Source organism: Schistocerca piceifrons, unplaced genomic scaffold, assembly GCF_021461385.2.
Source record: "Schistocerca piceifrons isolate TAMUIC-IGC-003096 unplaced genomic scaffold, iqSchPice1.1 HiC_scaffold_690, whole genome shotgun sequence".
NCBI lineage: Eukaryota > Metazoa > Arthropoda > Insecta > Orthoptera > Acrididae > Schistocerca > Schistocerca piceifrons.
Window position 1 is genome coordinate 106,735 of NW_025728938.1, and position 17,809 is coordinate 124,543.

General features: G+C 53.4%; 23 non-coding genes across 23 annotated transcripts; all 23 read right to left on the reverse strand.

Moving 5' to 3' along the window:
* Positions 1-533: 533 nt before the first annotated feature.
* On the reverse strand, positions 534-605 carry Trnah-gug. Its single transcript has one exon. It is a non-coding gene; the product is annotated as a tRNA-His (tRNA).
* Positions 606-991: 386 nt separating this feature from the next.
* On the reverse strand, positions 992-1,063 carry Trnae-cuc. The gene has a single exon. It is a non-coding gene; the product is annotated as a tRNA-Glu (tRNA).
* Positions 1,064-1,508: 445 nt separating this feature from the next.
* On the reverse strand, positions 1,509-1,590 carry Trnal-uag. Its single transcript has one exon. It is a non-coding gene; the product is annotated as a tRNA-Leu (tRNA).
* A 747-nt stretch (positions 1,591-2,337) lies between these two features.
* Positions 2,338-2,409, reverse strand: Trnah-gug. Its single transcript has one exon. It is a non-coding gene; the product is annotated as a tRNA-His (tRNA).
* A 386-nt stretch (positions 2,410-2,795) lies between these two features.
* Trnae-cuc lies at positions 2,796-2,867 on the reverse strand. The gene has a single exon. It is a non-coding gene; the product is annotated as a tRNA-Glu (tRNA).
* A 445-nt stretch (positions 2,868-3,312) lies between these two features.
* On the reverse strand, positions 3,313-3,394 carry Trnal-uag. The gene has a single exon. It is a non-coding gene; the product is annotated as a tRNA-Leu (tRNA).
* Positions 3,395-4,141: 747 nt separating this feature from the next.
* Positions 4,142-4,213, reverse strand: Trnah-gug. Its single transcript has one exon. It is a non-coding gene; the product is annotated as a tRNA-His (tRNA).
* Positions 4,214-4,599: 386 nt separating this feature from the next.
* Trnae-cuc lies at positions 4,600-4,671 on the reverse strand. Its single transcript has one exon. It is a non-coding gene; the product is annotated as a tRNA-Glu (tRNA).
* A 445-nt stretch (positions 4,672-5,116) lies between these two features.
* Positions 5,117-5,198, reverse strand: Trnal-uag. Its single transcript has one exon. It is a non-coding gene; the product is annotated as a tRNA-Leu (tRNA).
* A 747-nt stretch (positions 5,199-5,945) lies between these two features.
* Trnah-gug lies at positions 5,946-6,017 on the reverse strand. The gene has a single exon. It is a non-coding gene; the product is annotated as a tRNA-His (tRNA).
* A 386-nt stretch (positions 6,018-6,403) lies between these two features.
* On the reverse strand, positions 6,404-6,475 carry Trnae-cuc. The gene has a single exon. It is a non-coding gene; the product is annotated as a tRNA-Glu (tRNA).
* A 445-nt stretch (positions 6,476-6,920) lies between these two features.
* Positions 6,921-7,002, reverse strand: Trnal-uag. Its single transcript has one exon. It is a non-coding gene; the product is annotated as a tRNA-Leu (tRNA).
* Positions 7,003-7,749: 747 nt separating this feature from the next.
* Trnah-gug lies at positions 7,750-7,821 on the reverse strand. Its single transcript has one exon. It is a non-coding gene; the product is annotated as a tRNA-His (tRNA).
* A 386-nt stretch (positions 7,822-8,207) lies between these two features.
* Positions 8,208-8,279, reverse strand: Trnae-cuc. Its single transcript has one exon. It is a non-coding gene; the product is annotated as a tRNA-Glu (tRNA).
* A 445-nt stretch (positions 8,280-8,724) lies between these two features.
* On the reverse strand, positions 8,725-8,806 carry Trnal-uag. Its single transcript has one exon. It is a non-coding gene; the product is annotated as a tRNA-Leu (tRNA).
* A 747-nt stretch (positions 8,807-9,553) lies between these two features.
* Trnah-gug lies at positions 9,554-9,625 on the reverse strand. Its single transcript has one exon. It is a non-coding gene; the product is annotated as a tRNA-His (tRNA).
* A 386-nt stretch (positions 9,626-10,011) lies between these two features.
* Trnae-cuc lies at positions 10,012-10,083 on the reverse strand. Its single transcript has one exon. It is a non-coding gene; the product is annotated as a tRNA-Glu (tRNA).
* A 445-nt stretch (positions 10,084-10,528) lies between these two features.
* Positions 10,529-10,610, reverse strand: Trnal-uag. Its single transcript has one exon. It is a non-coding gene; the product is annotated as a tRNA-Leu (tRNA).
* Positions 10,611-11,357: 747 nt separating this feature from the next.
* Positions 11,358-11,429, reverse strand: Trnah-gug. Its single transcript has one exon. It is a non-coding gene; the product is annotated as a tRNA-His (tRNA).
* Positions 11,430-11,815: 386 nt separating this feature from the next.
* Trnae-cuc lies at positions 11,816-11,887 on the reverse strand. The gene has a single exon. It is a non-coding gene; the product is annotated as a tRNA-Glu (tRNA).
* Positions 11,888-12,332: 445 nt separating this feature from the next.
* Trnal-uag lies at positions 12,333-12,414 on the reverse strand. The gene has a single exon. It is a non-coding gene; the product is annotated as a tRNA-Leu (tRNA).
* Positions 12,415-13,161: 747 nt separating this feature from the next.
* Trnah-gug lies at positions 13,162-13,233 on the reverse strand. Its single transcript has one exon. It is a non-coding gene; the product is annotated as a tRNA-His (tRNA).
* Positions 13,234-17,489: 4,256 nt separating this feature from the next.
* On the reverse strand, positions 17,490-17,571 carry Trnal-uag. Its single transcript has one exon. It is a non-coding gene; the product is annotated as a tRNA-Leu (tRNA).
* Positions 17,572-17,809: the final 238 nt, after the last annotated feature.

The following is a 17,809-nucleotide window of genomic DNA, read 5'->3' on the forward strand; positions in this document are numbered from 1 at the left end:
TTTTCGTGCCGTGACCAGGTTTCGAACCTGCGCTTTCCTTAACCACTAAAGTATCGTAGCTGTAACTGTCAGGCGGAGCTAGAATGCTCCATGTATCAAACATATGTGAGCTCAAGGAGGTTACACTTGAAGGAAAAGCGGCAGGTTAACGCGATCACATCAAAACCCCCGGCAGCTACGGGATTCGAAACCGCGCCTACAGAGAGACTGGTGCCTTAAACCAGCGCCTTAAAGCGCTCGGCCACGCTACATGCGCTGCTTGGTGCGCCAGTGTTCCTAGCATTTGTAGAAACAGTGCACGCCACAGCTTCCTGTTCTGCTGGGACTGGCTGCTCATCCATCGCACTTCAAACGACTGCCCTTTTCGACTACAGAGAGCAGCGGACGTCTGCGCTCTGGGAGGCGACATTACGTGTTGGGGATGAAGTGGTAGTGCTAACTGCGGCCTGCGGAACACGAGTGAAAAAATCAAGAGAGTACTGTCATTTCGAGTACTCGCCATTGCAACGGCAGCAAGGCAAAACTTTCAAAATTGCCGTGACCAGGATTCGAACCTGGGTTATTGCGGCCACAACGCAATGTCCTAACCACTAGACGATCACGGCCATGGCCACGGAGGCGCCCGCTGAGGCAGCTGGCTGCAATGCAAGTGGCGATACCCAGCAAAGCCTAGGCCAAGGTGTACGCCACAGCAGTGTCAGACACGGTCTCCATCACATGTATACGAGCAAATGAACGTGTCTGCGCTGTCAGGACTCTAACTACAGTGGTTAGCTGCATTCACCTCCGTGGCAATGTCTTGCAGTCCTCCAAGCCTCTTGACTACAGGTACCGGTATGTGGCTCGATAACAAGTGGATAGACGCCGCATCTCTCTCGCCGTCAGGTGTTGCCGCGAGTCATACTTAACGTAGCTTTCTGCACGCGTCAGCGTAGCGTCAGTCGAGCAAAGTCGAGACAAGTCGCATAGGAGGAGCAACAAAAACGCGCAATTCCGGTACCGGGAATCGAACCCGGGCCTCCTGGGTGAGAGCCAGGTATCCTAGCCACTAGACCACACCGGACAACGACGGCAGTGCTCTTTCCAGCGAACGCAGCAGCCGCCCACGGTTAACTGACGACAACTGTAAAAAATCCACTCTCTCGCGTTATAGAACGGCGTGCTCCGGACGCATTTCGTGGAGACGAACGCCAGCAATGATGAGAGCAAAAGGTGCCTACAAATCCTGTCGTTGCACCACGCACTGTTCTACGACAATTCACCAAGCAGACGCTCACGCCTTGTTGTGCTGTTTCCTTTGCGGGCAATGAGTGCATCTGCCTTCGACACAGGAAACATTACACGTTCGGCAGCTGTGGGATTGGAACCCACGCCTCCGAAGAGAATGGTGCCTGAAACCAGCGCCTTAGACCGCTCGGCCACGCTACCTACACAACACGCGCGTCACAAGAGCTGCGTCCTACCCCACGAGGACACACCGCAACGGCACAAAAATGAGACGTAAAAAGTGGCAACGGTGGGATTCGAACCCACGCCTCCGGAGAGACTGGTGCCTAAAACCAGCGCCTTAGACCGCTCGGCCACGTTACCGTTGGATCAGCAGCGGCAAAACGTTTCGTTTGTACTACAAAGATCACTTCGAAATGGAAGTATCTTGGCAATCGCCGTGCCATGTATTTCCACTGCTCTCCCACTGGAAGCGTCTCTTTAGGCCATCCACAGCAAGAAAAAGCCGTGCCCGCCGTACGGTAGCGACGCCACTTGTCTGTAGCTGTCGCAGTTAAGGAGACAGCGTCAAGAGACGTTTTCGTGCCGTGACCAGGTTTCGAACCTGCGCTTTCCTTAACCACTAAAGTATCGTAGCTGTAACTGTCAGGCGGAGCTAGAATGCTCCATGTATCAAACATATGTGAGCTCAAGGAGGTTACACTTGAAGGAAAAGCGGCAGGTTAACGCGATCACATCAAAACCCCCGGCAGCTACGGGATTCGAAACCGCGCCTACAGAGAGACTGGTGCCTTAAACCAGCGCCTTAAAGCGCTCGGCCACGCTACATGCGCTGCTTGGTGCGCCAGTGTTCCTAGCATTTGTAGAAACAGTGCACGCCACAGCTTCCTGTTCTGCTGGGACTGGCTGCTCATCCATCGCACTTCAAACGACTGCCCTTTTCGACTACAGAGAGCAGCGGACGTCTGCGCTCTGGGAGGCGACATTACGTGTTGGGGATGAAGTGGTAGTGCTAACTGCGGCCTGCGGAACACGAGTGAAAAAATCAAGAGAGTACTGTCATTTCGAGTACTCGCCATTGCAACGGCAGCAAGGCAAAACTTTCAAAATTGCCGTGACCAGGATTCGAACCTGGGTTATTGCGGCCACAACGCAATGTCCTAACCACTAGACGATCACGGCCATGGCCACGGAGGCGCCCGCTGAGGCAGCTGGCTGCAATGCAAGTGGCGATACCCAGCAAAGCCTAGGCCAAGGTGTACGCCACAGCAGTGTCAGACACGGTCTCCATCACATGTATACGAGCAAATGAACGTGTCTGCGCTGTCAGGACTCTAACTACAGTGGTTAGCTGCATTCACCTCCGTGGCAATGTCTTGCAGTCCTCCAAGCCTCTTGACTACAGGTACCGGTATGTGGCTCGATAACAAGTGGATAGACGCCGCATCTCTCTCGCCGTCAGGTGTTGCCGCGAGTCATACTTAACGTAGCTTTCTGCACGCGTCAGCGTAGCGTCAGTCGAGCAAAGTCGAGACAAGTCGCATAGGAGGAGCAACAAAAACGCGCAATTCCGGTACCGGGAATCGAACCCGGGCCTCCTGGGTGAGAGCCAGGTATCCTAGCCACTAGACCACACCGGACAACGACGGCAGTGCTCTTTCCAGCGAACGCAGCAGCCGCCCACGGTTAACTGACGACAACTGTAAAAAATCCACTCTCTCGCGTTATAGAACGGCGTGCTCCGGACGCATTTCGTGGAGACGAACGCCAGCAATGATGAGAGCAAAAGGTGCCTACAAATCCTGTCGTTGCACCACGCACTGTTCTACGACAATTCACCAAGCAGACGCTCACGCCTTGTTGTGCTGTTTCCTTTGCGGGCAATGAGTGCATCTGCCTTCGACACAGGAAACATTACACGTTCGGCAGCTGTGGGATTGGAACCCACGCCTCCGAAGAGAATGGTGCCTGAAACCAGCGCCTTAGACCGCTCGGCCACGCTACCTACACAACACGCGCGTCACAAGAGCTGCGTCCTACCCCACGAGGACACACCGCAACGGCACAAAAATGAGACGTAAAAAGTGGCAACGGTGGGATTCGAACCCACGCCTCCGGAGAGACTGGTGCCTAAAACCAGCGCCTTAGACCGCTCGGCCACGTTACCGTTGGATCAGCAGCGGCAAAACGTTTCGTTTGTACTACAAAGATCACTTCGAAATGGAAGTATCTTGGCAATCGCCGTGCCATGTATTTCCACTGCTCTCCCACTGGAAGCGTCTCTTTAGGCCATCCACAGCAAGAAAAAGCCGTGCCCGCCGTACGGTAGCGACGCCACTTGTCTGTAGCTGTCGCAGTTAAGGAGACAGCGTCAAGAGACGTTTTCGTGCCGTGACCAGGTTTCGAACCTGCGCTTTCCTTAACCACTAAAGTATCGTAGCTGTAACTGTCAGGCGGAGCTAGAATGCTCCATGTATCAAACATATGTGAGCTCAAGGAGGTTACACTTGAAGGAAAAGCGGCAGGTTAACGCGATCACATCAAAACCCCCGGCAGCTACGGGATTCGAAACCGCGCCTACAGAGAGACTGGTGCCTTAAACCAGCGCCTTAAAGCGCTCGGCCACGCTACATGCGCTGCTTGGTGCGCCAGTGTTCCTAGCATTTGTAGAAACAGTGCACGCCACAGCTTCCTGTTCTGCTGGGACTGGCTGCTCATCCATCGCACTTCAAACGACTGCCCTTTTCGACTACAGAGAGCAGCGGACGTCTGCGCTCTGGGAGGCGACATTACGTGTTGGGGATGAAGTGGTAGTGCTAACTGCGGCCTGCGGAACACGAGTGAAAAAATCAAGAGAGTACTGTCATTTCGAGTACTCGCCATTGCAACGGCAGCAAGGCAAAACTTTCAAAATTGCCGTGACCAGGATTCGAACCTGGGTTATTGCGGCCACAACGCAATGTCCTAACCACTAGACGATCACGGCCATGGCCACGGAGGCGCCCGCGGAGGCAGCTGGCTGCAATGCAAGTGGCGATACCCAGCAAAGCCTAGGCCAAGGTGTACGCCACAGCAGTGTCAGACACGGTCTCCATCACATGTATACGAGCAAATGAACGTGCCTGCGCTGTCAGGACTCTAACTACAGTGGTTAGCTGCATTCACCTCCGTGGCAATGTCTTGCAGTCCTCCAAGCCTCTTGACTACAGGTACCGGTATGTGGCTCGATAACAAGTGGATAGACGCCGCATCTCTCTCGCCGTCAGGTGTTGCCGCGAGTCATACTTAACGTAGCTTTCTGCACGCGTCAGCGTAGCGTCAGTCGAGCAAAGTCGAGACAAGTCGCATAGGAGGAGCAACAAAAACGCGCAATTCCGGTACCGGGAATCGAACCCGGGCCTCCTGGGTGAGAGCCAGGTATCCTAGCCACTAGACCACACCGGACAACGACGGCAGTGCTCTTTCCAGCGAACGCAGCAGCCGCCCACGGTTAACTGACGACAACTGTAAAAAATCCACTCTCTCGCGTTATAGAACGGCGTGCTCCGGACGCATTTCGTGGAGACGAACGCCAGCAATGATGAGAGCAAAAGGTGCCTACAAATCCTGTCGTTGCACCACGCACTGTTCTACGACAATTCACCAAGCAGACGCTCACGCCTTGTTGTGCTGTTTCCTTTGCGGGCAATGAGTGCATCTGCCTTCGACACAGGAAACATTACACGTTCGGCAGCTGTGGGATTGGAACCCACGCCTCCGAAGAGAATGGTGCCTGAAACCAGCGCCTTAGACCGCTCGGCCACGCTACCTACACAACACGCGCGTCACAAGAGCTGCGTCCTACCCCACGAGGACACACCGCAACGGCACAAAAATGAGACGTAAAAAGTGGCAACGGTGGGATTCGAACCCACGCCTCCGGAGAGACTGGTGCCTAAAACCAGCGCCTTAGACCGCTCGGCCACGTTACCGTTGGATCAGCAGCGGCAAAACGTTTCGTTTGTACTACAAAGATCACTTCGAAATGGAAGTATCTTGGCAATCGCCGTGCCATGTATTTCCACTGCTCTCCCACTGGAAGCGTCTCTTTAGGCCATCCACAGCAAGAAAAAGCCGTGCCCGCCGTACGGTAGCGACGCCACTTGTCTGTAGCTGTCGCAGTTAAGGAGACAGCGTCAAGAGACGTTTTCGTGCCGTGACCAGGTTTCGAACCTGCGCTTTCCTTAACCACTAAAGTATCGTAGCTGTAACTGTCAGGCGGAGCTAGAATGCTCCATGTATCAAACATATGTGAGCTCAAGGAGGTTACACTTGAAGGAAAAGCGGCAGGTTAACGCGATCACATCAAAACCCCCGGCAGCTACGGGATTCGAAACCGCGCCTACAGAGAGACTGGTGCCTTAAACCAGCGCCTTAAAGCGCTCGGCCACGCTACATGCGCTGCTTGGTGCGCCAGTGTTCCTAGCATTTGTAGAAACAGTGCACGCCACAGCTTCCTGTTCTGCTGGGACTGGCTGCTCATCCATCGCACTTCAAACGACTGCCCTTTTCGACTACAGAGAGCAGCGGACGTCTGCGCTCTGGGAGGCGACATTACGTGTTGGGGATGAAGTGGTAGTGCTAACTGCGGCCTGCGGAACACGAGTGAAAAAATCAAGAGAGTACTGTCATTTCGAGTACTCGCCATTGCAACGGCAGCAAGGCAAAACTTTCAAAATTGCCGTGACCAGGATTCGAACCTGGGTTATTGCGGCCACAACGCAATGTCCTAACCACTAGACGATCACGGCCATGGCCACGGAGGCGCCCGCGGAGGCAGCTGGCTGCAATGCAAGTGGCGATACCCAGCAAAGCCTAGGCCAAGGTGTACGCCACAGCAGTGTCAGACACGGTCTCCATCACATGTATACGAGCAAATGAACGTGCCTGCGCTGTCAGGACTCTAACTACAGTGGTTAGCTGCATTCACCTCCGTGGCAATGTCTTGCAGTCCTCCAAGCCTCTTGACTACAGGTACCGGTATGTGGCTCGATAACAAGTGGATAGACGCCGCATCTCTCTCGCCGTCAGGTGTTGCCGCGAGTCATACTTAACGTAGCTTTCTGCACGCGTCAGCGTAGCGTCAGTCGAGCAAAGTCGAGACAAGTCGCATAGGAGGAGCAACAAAAACGCGCAATTCCGGTACCGGGAATCGAACCCGGGCCTCCTGGGTGAGAGCCAGGTATCCTAGCCACTAGACCACACCGGACAACGACGGCAGTGCTCTTTCCAGCGAACGCAGCAGCCGCCCACGGTTAACTGACGACAACTGTAAAAAATCCACTCTCTCGCGTTATAGAACGGCGTGCTCCGGACGCATTTCGTGGAGACGAACGCCAGCAATGATGAGAGCAAAAGGTGCCTACAAATCCTGTCGTTGCACCACGCACTGTTCTACGACAATTCACCAAGCAGACGCTCACGCCTTGTTGTGCTGTTTCCTTTGCGGGCAATGAGTGCATCTGCCTTCGACACAGGAAACATTACACGTTCGGCAGCTGTGGGATTGGAACCCACGCCTCCGAAGAGAATGGTGCCTGAAACCAGCGCCTTAGACCGCTCGGCCACGCTACCTACACAACACGCGCGTCACAAGAGCTGCGTCCTACCCCACGAGGACACACCGCAACGGCACAAAAATGAGACGTAAAAAGTGGCAACGGTGGGATTCGAACCCACGCCTCCGGAGAGACTGGTGCCTAAAACCAGCGCCTTAGACCGCTCGGCCACGTTACCGTTGGATCAGCAGCGGCAAAACGTTTCGTTTGTACTACAAAGATCACTTCGAAATGGAAGTATCTTGGCAATCGCCGTGCCATGTATTTCCACTGCTCTCCCACTGGAAGCGTCTCTTTAGGCCATCCACAGCAAGAAAAAGCCGTGCCCGCCGTACGGTAGCGACGCCACTTGTCTGTAGCTGTCGCAGTTAAGGAGACAGCGTCAAGAGACGTTTTCGTGCCGTGACCAGGTTTCGAACCTGCGCTTTCCTTAACCACTAAAGTATCGTAGCTGTAACTGTCAGGCGGAGCTAGAATGCTCCATGTATCAAACATATGTGAGCTCAAGGAGGTTACACTTGAAGGAAAAGCGGCAGGTTAACGCGATCACATCAAAACCCCCGGCAGCTACGGGATTCGAAACCGCGCCTACAGAGAGACTGGTGCCTTAAACCAGCGCCTTAAAGCGCTCGGCCACGCTACATGCGCTGCTTGGTGCGCCAGTGTTCCTAGCATTTGTAGAAACAGTGCACGCCACAGCTTCCTGTTCTGCTGGGACTGGCTGCTCATCCATCGCACTTCAAACGACTGCCCTTTTCGACTACAGAGAGCAGCGGACGTCTGCGCTCTGGGAGGCGACATTACGTGTTGGGGATGAAGTGGTAGTGCTAACTGCGGCCTGCGGAACACGAGTGAAAAAATCAAGAGAGTACTGTCATTTCGAGTACTCGCCATTGCAACGGCAGCAAGGCAAAACTTTCAAAATTGCCGTGACCAGGATTCGAACCTGGGTTATTGCGGCCACAACGCAATGTCCTAACCACTAGACGATCACGGCCATGGCCACGGAGGCGCCCGCGAAGGCAGCTGGCTGCAATGCAAGTGGCGATACCCAGCAAAGCCTAGGCCAAGGTGTACGCCACAGCAGTGTCAGACACGGTCTCCATCACATGTATACGAGCAAATGAACGTGCCTGCGCTGTCAGGACTCTAACTACAGTGGTTAGCTGCATTCACCTCCGTGGCAATGTCTTGCAGTCCTCCAAGCCTCTTGACTACAGGTACCGGTATGTGGCTCGATAACAAGTGGATAGACGCCGCATCTCTCTCGCCGTCAGGTGTTGCCGCGAGTCATACTTAACGTAGCTTTCTGCACGCGTCAGCGTAGCGTCAGTCGAGCAAAGTCGAGACAAGTCGCATAGGAGGAGCAACAAAAACGCGCAATTCCGGTACCGGGAATCGAACCCGGGCCTCCTGGGTGAGAGCCAGGTATCCTAGCCACTAGACCACACCGGACAACGACGGCAGTGCTCTTTCCAGCGAACGCAGCAGCCGCCCACGGTTAACTGACGACAACTGTAAAAAATCCACTCTCTCGCGTTATAGAACGGCGTGCTCCGGACGCATTTCGTGGAGACGAACGCCAGCAATGATGAGAGCAAAAGGTGCCTACAAATCCTGTCGTTGCACCACGCACTGTTCTACGACAATTCACCAAGCAGACGCTCACGCCTTGTTGTGCTGTTTCCTTTGCGGGCAATGAGTGCATCTGCCTTCGACACAGGAAACATTACACGTTCGGCAGCTGTGGGATTGGAACCCACGCCTCCGAAGAGAATGGTGCCTGAAACCAGCGCCTTAGACCGCTCGGCCACGCTACCTACACAACACGCGCGTCACAAGAGCTGCGTCCTACCCCACGAGGACACACCGCAACGGCACAAAAATGAGACGTAAAAAGTGGCAACGGTGGGATTCGAACCCACGCCTCCGGAGAGACTGGTGCCTAAAACCAGCGCCTTAGACCGCTCGGCCACGTTACCGTTGGATCAGCAGCGGCAAAACGTTTCGTTTGTACTACAAAGATCACTTCGAAATGGAAGTATCTTGGCAATCGCCGTGCCATGTATTTCCACTGCTCTCCCACTGGAAGCGTCTCTTTAGGCCATCCACAGCAAGAAAAAGCCGTGCCCGCCGTACGGTAGCGACGCCACTTGTCTGTAGCTGTCGCAGTTAAGGAGACAGCGTCAAGAGACGTTTTCGTGCCGTGACCAGGTTTCGAACCTGCGCTTTCCTTAACCACTAAAGTATCGTAGCTGTAACTGTCAGGCGGAGCTAGAATGCTCCATGTATCAAACATATGTGAGCTCAAGGAGGTTACACTTGAAGGAAAAGCGGCAGGTTAACGCGATCACATCAAAACCCCCGGCAGCTACGGGATTCGAAACCGCGCCTACAGAGAGACTGGTGCCTTAAACCAGCGCCTTAAAGCGCTCGGCCACGCTACATGCGCTGCTTGGTGCGCCAGTGTTCCTAGCATTTGTAGAAACAGTGCACGCCACAGCTTCCTGTTCTGCTGGGACTGGCTGCTCATCCATCGCACTTCAAACGACTGCCCTTTTCGACTACAGAGAGCAGCGGACGTCTGCGCTCTGGGAGGCGACATTACGTGTTGGGGATGAAGTGGTAGTGCTAACTGCGGCCTGCGGAACACGAGTGAAAAAATCAAGAGAGTACTGTCATTTCGAGTACTCGCCATTGCAACGGCAGCAAGGCAAAACTTTCAAAATTGCCGTGACCAGGATTCGAACCTGGGTTATTGCGGCCACAACGCAATGTCCTAACCACTAGACGATCACGGCCATGGCCACGGAGGCGCCCGCGGAGGCAGCTGGCTGCAATGCAAGTGGCGATACCCAGCAAAGCCTAGGCCAAGGTGTACGCCACAGCAGTGTCAGACACGGTCTCCATCACATGTATACGAGCAAATGAACGTGCCTGCGCTGTCAGGACTCTAACTACAGTGGTTAGCTGCATTCACCTCCGTGGCAATGTCTTGCAGTCCTCCAAGCCTCTTGACTACAGGTACCGGTATGTGGCTCGATAACAAGTGGATAGACGCCGCATCTCTCTCGCCGTCAGGTGTTGCCGCGAGTCATACTTAACGTAGCTTTCTGCACGCGTCAGCGTAGCGTCAGTCGAGCAAAGTCGAGACAAGTCGCATAGGAGGAGCAACAAAAACGCGCAATTCCGGTACCGGGAATCGAACCCGGGCCTCCTGGGTGAGAGCCAGGTATCCTAGCCACTAGACCACACCGGACAACGACGGCAGTGCTCTTTCCAGCGAACGCAGCAGCCGCCCACGGTTAACTGACGACAACTGTAAAAAATCCACTCTCTCGCGTTATAGAACGGCGTGCTCCGGACGCATTTCGTGGAGACGAACGCCAGCAATGATGAGAGCAAAAGGTGCCTACAAATCCTGTCGTTGCACCACGCACTGTTCTACGACAATTCACCAAGCAGACGCTCACGCCTTGTTGTGCTGTTTCCTTTGCGGGCAATGAGTGCATCTGCCTTCGACACAGGAAACATTACACGTTCGGCAGCTGTGGGATTGGAACCCACGCCTCCGAAGAGAATGGTGCCTGAAACCAGCGCCTTAGACCGCTCGGCCACGCTACCTACACAACACGCGCGTCACAAGAGCTGCGTCCTACCCCACGAGGACACACCGCAACGGCACAAAAATGAGACGTAAAAAGTGGCAACGGTGGGATTCGAACCCACGCCTCCGGAGAGACTGGTGCCTAAAACCAGCGCCTTAGACCGCTCGGCCACGTTACCGTTGGATCAGCAGCGGCAAAACGTTTCGTTTGTACTACAAAGATCACTTCGAAATGGAAGTATCTTGGCAATCGCCGTGCCATGTATTTCCACTGCTCTCCCACTGGAAGCGTCTCTTTAGGCCATCCACAGCAAGAAAAAGCCGTGCCCGCCGTACGGTAGCGACGCCACTTGTCTGTAGCTGTCGCAGTTAAGGAGACAGCGTCAAGAGACGTTTTCGTGCCGTGACCAGGTTTCGAACCTGCGCTTTCCTTAACCACTAAAGTATCGTAGCTGTAACTGTCAGGCGGAGCTAGAATGCTCCATGTATCAAACATATGTGAGCTCAAGGAGGTTACACTTGAAGGAAAAGCGGCAGGTTAACGCGATCACATCAAAACCCCCGGCAGCTACGGGATTCGAAACCGCGCCTACAGAGAGACTGGTGCCTTAAACCAGCGCCTTAAAGCGCTCGGCCACGCTACATGCGCTGCTTGGTGCGCCAGTGTTCCTAGCATTTGTAGAAACAGTGCACGCCACAGCTTCCTGTTCTGCTGGGACTGGCTGCTCATCCATCGCACTTCAAACGACTGCCCTTTTCGACTACAGAGAGCAGCGGACGTCTGCGCTCTGGGAGGCGACATTACGTGTTGGGGATGAAGTGGTAGTGCTAACTGCGGCCTGCGGAACACGAGTGAAAAAATCAAGAGAGTACTGTCATTTCGAGTACTCGCCATTGCAACGGCAGCAAGGCAAAACTTTCAAAATTGCCGTGACCAGGATTCGAACCTGGGTTATTGCGGCCACAACGCAATGTCCTAACCACTAGACGATCACGGCCATGGCCACGGAGGCGCCCGCGAAGGCAGCTGGCTGCAATGCAAGTGGCGATACCCAGCAAAGCCTAGGCCAAGGTGTACGCCACAGCAGTGTCAGACACGGTCTCCATCACATGTATACGAGCAAATGAACGTGCCTGCGCTGTCAGGACTCTAACTACAGTGGTTAGCTGCATTCACCTCCGTGGCAATGTCTTGCAGTCCTCCAAGCCTCTTGACTACAGGTACCGGTATGTGGCTCGATAACAAGTGGATAGACGCCGCATCTCTCTCGCCGTCAGGTGTTGCCGCGAGTCATACTTAACGTAGCTTTCTGCACGCGTCAGCGTAGCGTCAGTCGAGCAAAGTCGAGACAAGTCGCATAGGAGGAGCAACAAAAACGCGCAATTCCGGTACCGGGAATCGAACCCGGGCCTCCTGGGTGAGAGCCAGGTATCCTAGCCACTAGACCACACCGGACAACGACGGCAGTGCTCTTTCCAGCGAACGCAGCAGCCGCCCACGGTTAACTGACGACAACTGTAAAAAATCCACTCTCTCGCGTTATAGAACGGCGTGCTCCGGACGCATTTCGTGGAGACGAACGCCAGCAATGATGAGAGCAAAAGGTGCCTACAAATCCTGTCGTTGCACCACGCACTGTTCTACGACAATTCACCAAGCAGACGCTCACGCCTTGTTGTGCTGTTTCCTTTGCGGGCAATGAGTGCATCTGCCTTCGACACAGGAAACATTACACGTTCGGCAGCTGTGGGATTGGAACCCACGCCTCCGAAGAGAATGGTGCCTGAAACCAGCGCCTTAGACCGCTCGGCCACGCTACCTACACAACACGCGCGTCACAAGAGCTGCGTCCTACCCCACGAGGACACACCGCAACGGCACAAAAATGAGACGTAAAAAGTGGCAACGGTGGGATTCGAACCCACGCCTCCGGAGAGACTGGTGCCTAAAACCAGCGCCTTAGACCGCTCGGCCACGTTACCGTTGGATCAGCAGCGGCAAAACGTTTCGTTTGTACTACAAAGATCACTTCGAAATGGAAGTATCTTGGCAATCGCCGTGCCATGTATTTCCACTGCTCTCCCACTGGAAGCGTCTCTTTAGGCCATCCACAGCAAGAAAAAGCCGTGCCCGCCGTACGGTAGCGACGCCACTTGTCTGTAGCTGTCGCAGTTAAGGAGACAGCGTCAAGAGACGTTTTCGTGCCGTGACCAGGTTTCGAACCTGCGCTTTCCTTAACCACTAAAGTATCGTAGCTGTAACTGTCAGGCGGAGCTAGAATGCTCCATGTATCAAACATATGTGAGCTCAAGGAGGTTACACTTGAAGGAAAAGCGGCAGGTTAACGCGATCACATCAAAACCCCCGGCAGCTACGGGATTCGAAACCGCGCCTACAGAGAGACTGGTGCCTTAAACCAGCGCCTTAAAGCGCTCGGCCACGCTACATGCGCTGCTTGGTGCGCCAGTGTTCCTAGCATTTGTAGAAACAGTGCACGCCACAGCTTCCTGTTCTGCTGGGACTGGCTGCTCATCCATCGCACTTCAAACGACTGCCCTTTTCGACTACAGAGAGCAGCGGACGTCTGCGCTCTGGGAGGCGACATTACGTGTTGGGGATGAAGTGGTAGTGCTAACTGCGGCCTGCGGAACACGAGTGAAAAAATCAAGAGAGTACTGTCATTTCGAGTACTCGCCATTGCAACGGCAGCAAGGCAAAACTTTCAAAATTGCCGTGACCAGGATTCGAACCTGGGTTATTGCGGCCACAACGCAATGTCCTAACCACTAGACGATCACGGCCATGGCCACGGAGGCGCCCGCGAAGGCAGCTGGCTGCAATGCAAGTGGCGATACCCAGCAAAGCCTAGGCCAAGGTGTACGCCACAGCAGTGTCAGACACGGTCTCCATCACATGTATACGAGCAAATGAACGTGCCTGCGCTGTCAGGACTCTAACTACAGTGGTTAGCTGCATTCACCTCCGTGGCAATGTCTTGCAGTCCTCCAAGCCTCTTGACTACAGGTACCGGTATGTGGCTCGATAACAAGTGGATAGACGCCGCATCTCTCTCGCCGTCAGGTGTTGCCGCGAGTCATACTTAACGTAGCTTTCTGCACGCGTCAGCGTAGCGTCAGTCGAGCAAAGTCGAGACAAGTCGCATAGGAGGAGCAACAAAAACGCGCAATTCCGGTACCGGGAATCGAACCCGGGCCTCCTGGGTGAGAGCCAGGTATCCTAGCCACTTTTTTTTTTTTTTTCCTGGGTGATAGCCAGGTATCCTAGCCACTTTTTTTTTTTTTTTTTTTTTTCTTTTTTTTTTCTAGCAGCTGTCTTGTAGTCAAAATTCAGCAATGTGAGCGGACGAAGATTGGCAGCAGATAAACGACCAGAGGACTTCGGAATTAAAACAATTTTCCCTACTTTAAAATCGGCAGGCACATCCATCCCTCTGACAATCTCATTTAAAATCTGCGTAAAAATGCCACCCAAAAGAGGCCAAAAACGGAGATAAAATTCTTTAGGCAGGCCGTCTGGACCCGGCGATTTACTGGACGGAGAGCGAGCAATAAAATCGAAAACATCATCTACCTGGAACTCCCGGAGAAATTCGCCGTTCGCGTCAGGCGCGATCGTCGCAGTTAGATCCCCAAAGACATCATCCGAAAGAGACTCACCAGAATCATCGGCAGAATAGAGACTAGTGTAATACTGATGAAGAGCACGAACCATTTCCTCCTGTGCACTAAGCTGTCGCCCATCATCCACCGTAAGAGAAGAGATGAAGGAGCGACGACGACGAGTCTGATGCCGTAGCAGGTGGTACAAGGATGTCAGTTCACCTTCAACAAGAGAGTGAGGTTTCGACTTAACTCGCAGACCATCCATCTGTCGTCGTTTAAGGCTCAAGAGCTTGGCTTTAATACGACGAACATCATGGATCCGCAGTGGAGAGGTACCCGCCGCGTCATATAGTTCACGCAGGACAGAGTAGTAATATTCATACGTGTTCTTAAAATCACGCGTCCTAGCAGCACAGTAGAAAATCAAAGTCTGACGAATCTTGGGCTTGGCAAACGCAGTCCACCAAACCAGCAAGGAGGGGTATCGCGGGACAGAGCGAAGACATCGCTCCCACACGCCACTTATAACATCATCCATAGCACTGTCGGCAAGGTGGGAAACATTTAACATCCACTGGGAACGATAAAGTTTTGCAGGTTGGCGACTAAGATTTACAGTTGCAGTAAAAGCACAATGGTCAGAAAAACTAGTAGGAATAACATCGACAGAAAGAATTTTATCACATAAAAAATCAGATAAATAGAATCTGTCGAGTCTACTGCATGAGGACCCGGTAAAAAACGTATATTTCACCAGGGTTGGATATTTGTGTTCCCAGACATCACGCAGATGCATCGTACGAACTAAGTCATGTAAATCACGGCAATAATTAAAATTGGGGGACTGGTCTGCAGGGCGTAAAACACAATTAAAATCGCCTCCGAGCAGGAGACTCCGAGGACTCTGGCGCAAAAGATAAATAAGCTCTTCTTTATAAAAGCGCGATCGAGCCACAGTGTGACCCGAACCAGAGGGGGCATACAAAACAACGAGGCGGAGATCAAAAAGACGACAACCAATCCCACGGCCAGAGTCAAGGAATTCAATGTCAGTAATAGGAATGCCCTCTCGAAAGAAAAGAGCAGTTCCTGTTGAATATTCCGGCGCGACATTAAAAGCAGTTTGAAATCCAGGTTGAGAGAGATCAGAAAACAACACTTCCTGCAAAAACACTACGTCCGCACAGGCGTCGTAAATAAACTGCCGCAAAGAGGCAATGCGAACGTCGGACTCAATACGGTTAACATTTAAGGTAAGAAAGGTGTATGCTTGAACCATAGACAGAAAAGCGAGAAAACAAATCACCTACACCGACGCACCAGCGTCACAGTCCATACCAGGGGTGACGGAGGCATCCGAGGGAGGGGGACTGCTACCCCGTTCCGCGGATCCCTTACGTTTCGGTTTTTTACGAACAGCATTAACGTTCGGCTGAACGCGTAACTTGCGTCGGCTGACGGGCAAGGGAGCTTCAGCCGCCGGTGACGTAGGAGGGTCAAGTTCTGTATCCGACACCACCCGCGCCGGTCCACATGCGGGATCCGGGGTCGCGGCGGAAACATCCGACGAAACGGAATGGTCAACACCTGCACTAGCTTCCGGCAAACATGGACTGCACGGAGGCGAAACGTGAGCAGGAAGGTCCGAGGCCGCAGAGTTGGAAGGAAGCGGAGCAGCTCCGCTGGCAGAGGTATGGGGCAGCGAAGCAGGAAGTTGTCGCGGCTCCACTTGTTGTGACATCGAAGTCGGTTTGGAAGACGGCGCCAACAGGCCCGACCGACGACCCGACTCGAGAGAAGCTGCGTCGGAGGCCGGAGGGGGGCCAGCAGCCGCCACCGGAACCGCTACCTCAGGAGGGCAGGGAGCAGCTACAGTACACAGTGGCTCGGAGGATGCCGGTCGCTCGGACTGGGGCATCTCAGGGAGATCCTCATCCGTACTATTTCCATCGTGTGGGCGACGCCTCTTATTATTCAAAAGTGGCACACCCACCTGAGGGACGGACGGAACAACATCAGATTTAGCACGCAAAGGAGGAAATTCTGTGTCAGGGGTGCGCAAAACCTGTGGCGGGGCGCTACTACCACTGGACTGTGCTACACCAAGAGCAGAACCACCTGCAACGAGGTCAGCGACCGTTAACTTGCGACGCTGTTCGAGAGAATTTTTTAAAACAAAAACCCTCCGCGGACAGTCAGTACGCACGTGACCACTTTCATTGCACAAAAAACAGGTGCCAACCTGACCACTATATGTTACATGGACACGATATCCACCGATCTGCAGGTGAGATGGAATATTCTGCTTAATGTGCATTTCGACAGAACGAATACCACTGTAACATTGCAGGCGATGTTGGCTTGACCAGCGTTCAAGGCGAATGCTCTTTACATCACCATACTTTTGTAGACCCTCCTTAAGATAGACATTATCCACCTCCGGTGGAAGGTTGTAAACACGAACATTGGTATACGTGATGGAAGCATTGGAAAGCAGAACGGTACTTACAGAATCATCCCGATGCCGAAACAGAACTTGATGACCATATTTAGAAAGAATTTTATCAACCTGAAGTGGGTCCATGAACTTAACAAAGAAAACATACAGTTCGGTATCAAAATAAGCAGTGTGCACCTGATCCGAATGAACACCAAAGGTATCTACCAACCAATCATGAATCTCAAGGGAACTAGGTTGCACATTGCGGGTTGACTTGTCGAAAGTAAAACTAACTGTAGCCTGACGAGGAATAACCTGGGACGACATTTTCAAAATAGGCGGTCGAAACCGCTACACACAACACACTGAACTAAGGACAGAAAGTAACACAAGGTACGAAACAACGACGGAGAAACACTCACAGAAGTTGCAACACAACACGTAAACAACGATAGTCCACTATACGTAACGCCACGGCGGAGCGGAAGACTAGGCACGTCCACACTGCACGGCGTCTAAAGCGGAACTCACCACTAGACCACACCGGACAAACGACGGCAGTGCTCTTTCCAGCGAACGCAGCAGCCGCCCACGGTTAACTGACGACAACTGTAAAAAATCCACTCTCTCGCGTTATAGAACGGCGTGCTCCGGACGCATTTCGTGGAGACGAACGCCAGCAATGATGAGAGCAAAAGGTGCCTACAAATCCTGTCGTTGCACCACGCACTGTTCTACGACAATTCACCAAGCAGACGCTCACGCCTTGTTGTGCTGTTTCCTTTGCGGGCAATGAGTGCATCTGCCTTCGACACAGGAAACATTACACGTTCGGCAGCTGTGGGATTGGAACCCACGCCTCCGAAGAGAATGGTGCCTGAAACCAGCGCCTTAGACCGCTCGGCCACGCTACCTACACAACACGCGCGTCACAAGAGCTGCGTCCTACCCCACGAGGACACACCGCAACGGCACAAAAATGAGACGTAAAAAGTGGCAACGGTGGGATTCGAACCCACGCCTCCGGAGAGACTGGTGCCTAAAACCAGCGCCTTAGACCGCTCGGCCACGTTACCGTTGGATCAGCAGCGGCAAAACGTTTCGTTTGTACTACAAAGATCACTTCGAAATGGAAGTATCTTGGCAATCGCCGTGCCATGTATTTCCACTGCTCTCCCACTGGAAGCGTCTCTTTAGGCCATCCACAGCAAGAAAAAGCCGTGCCCGCCGTACGGTAGCGACGCCACTTGTCTGTAGCTGTCGCAGTTAAGGAGACAGCGTCAAGAGACGTTTTCGTGCCGTGACCAGGTTTCG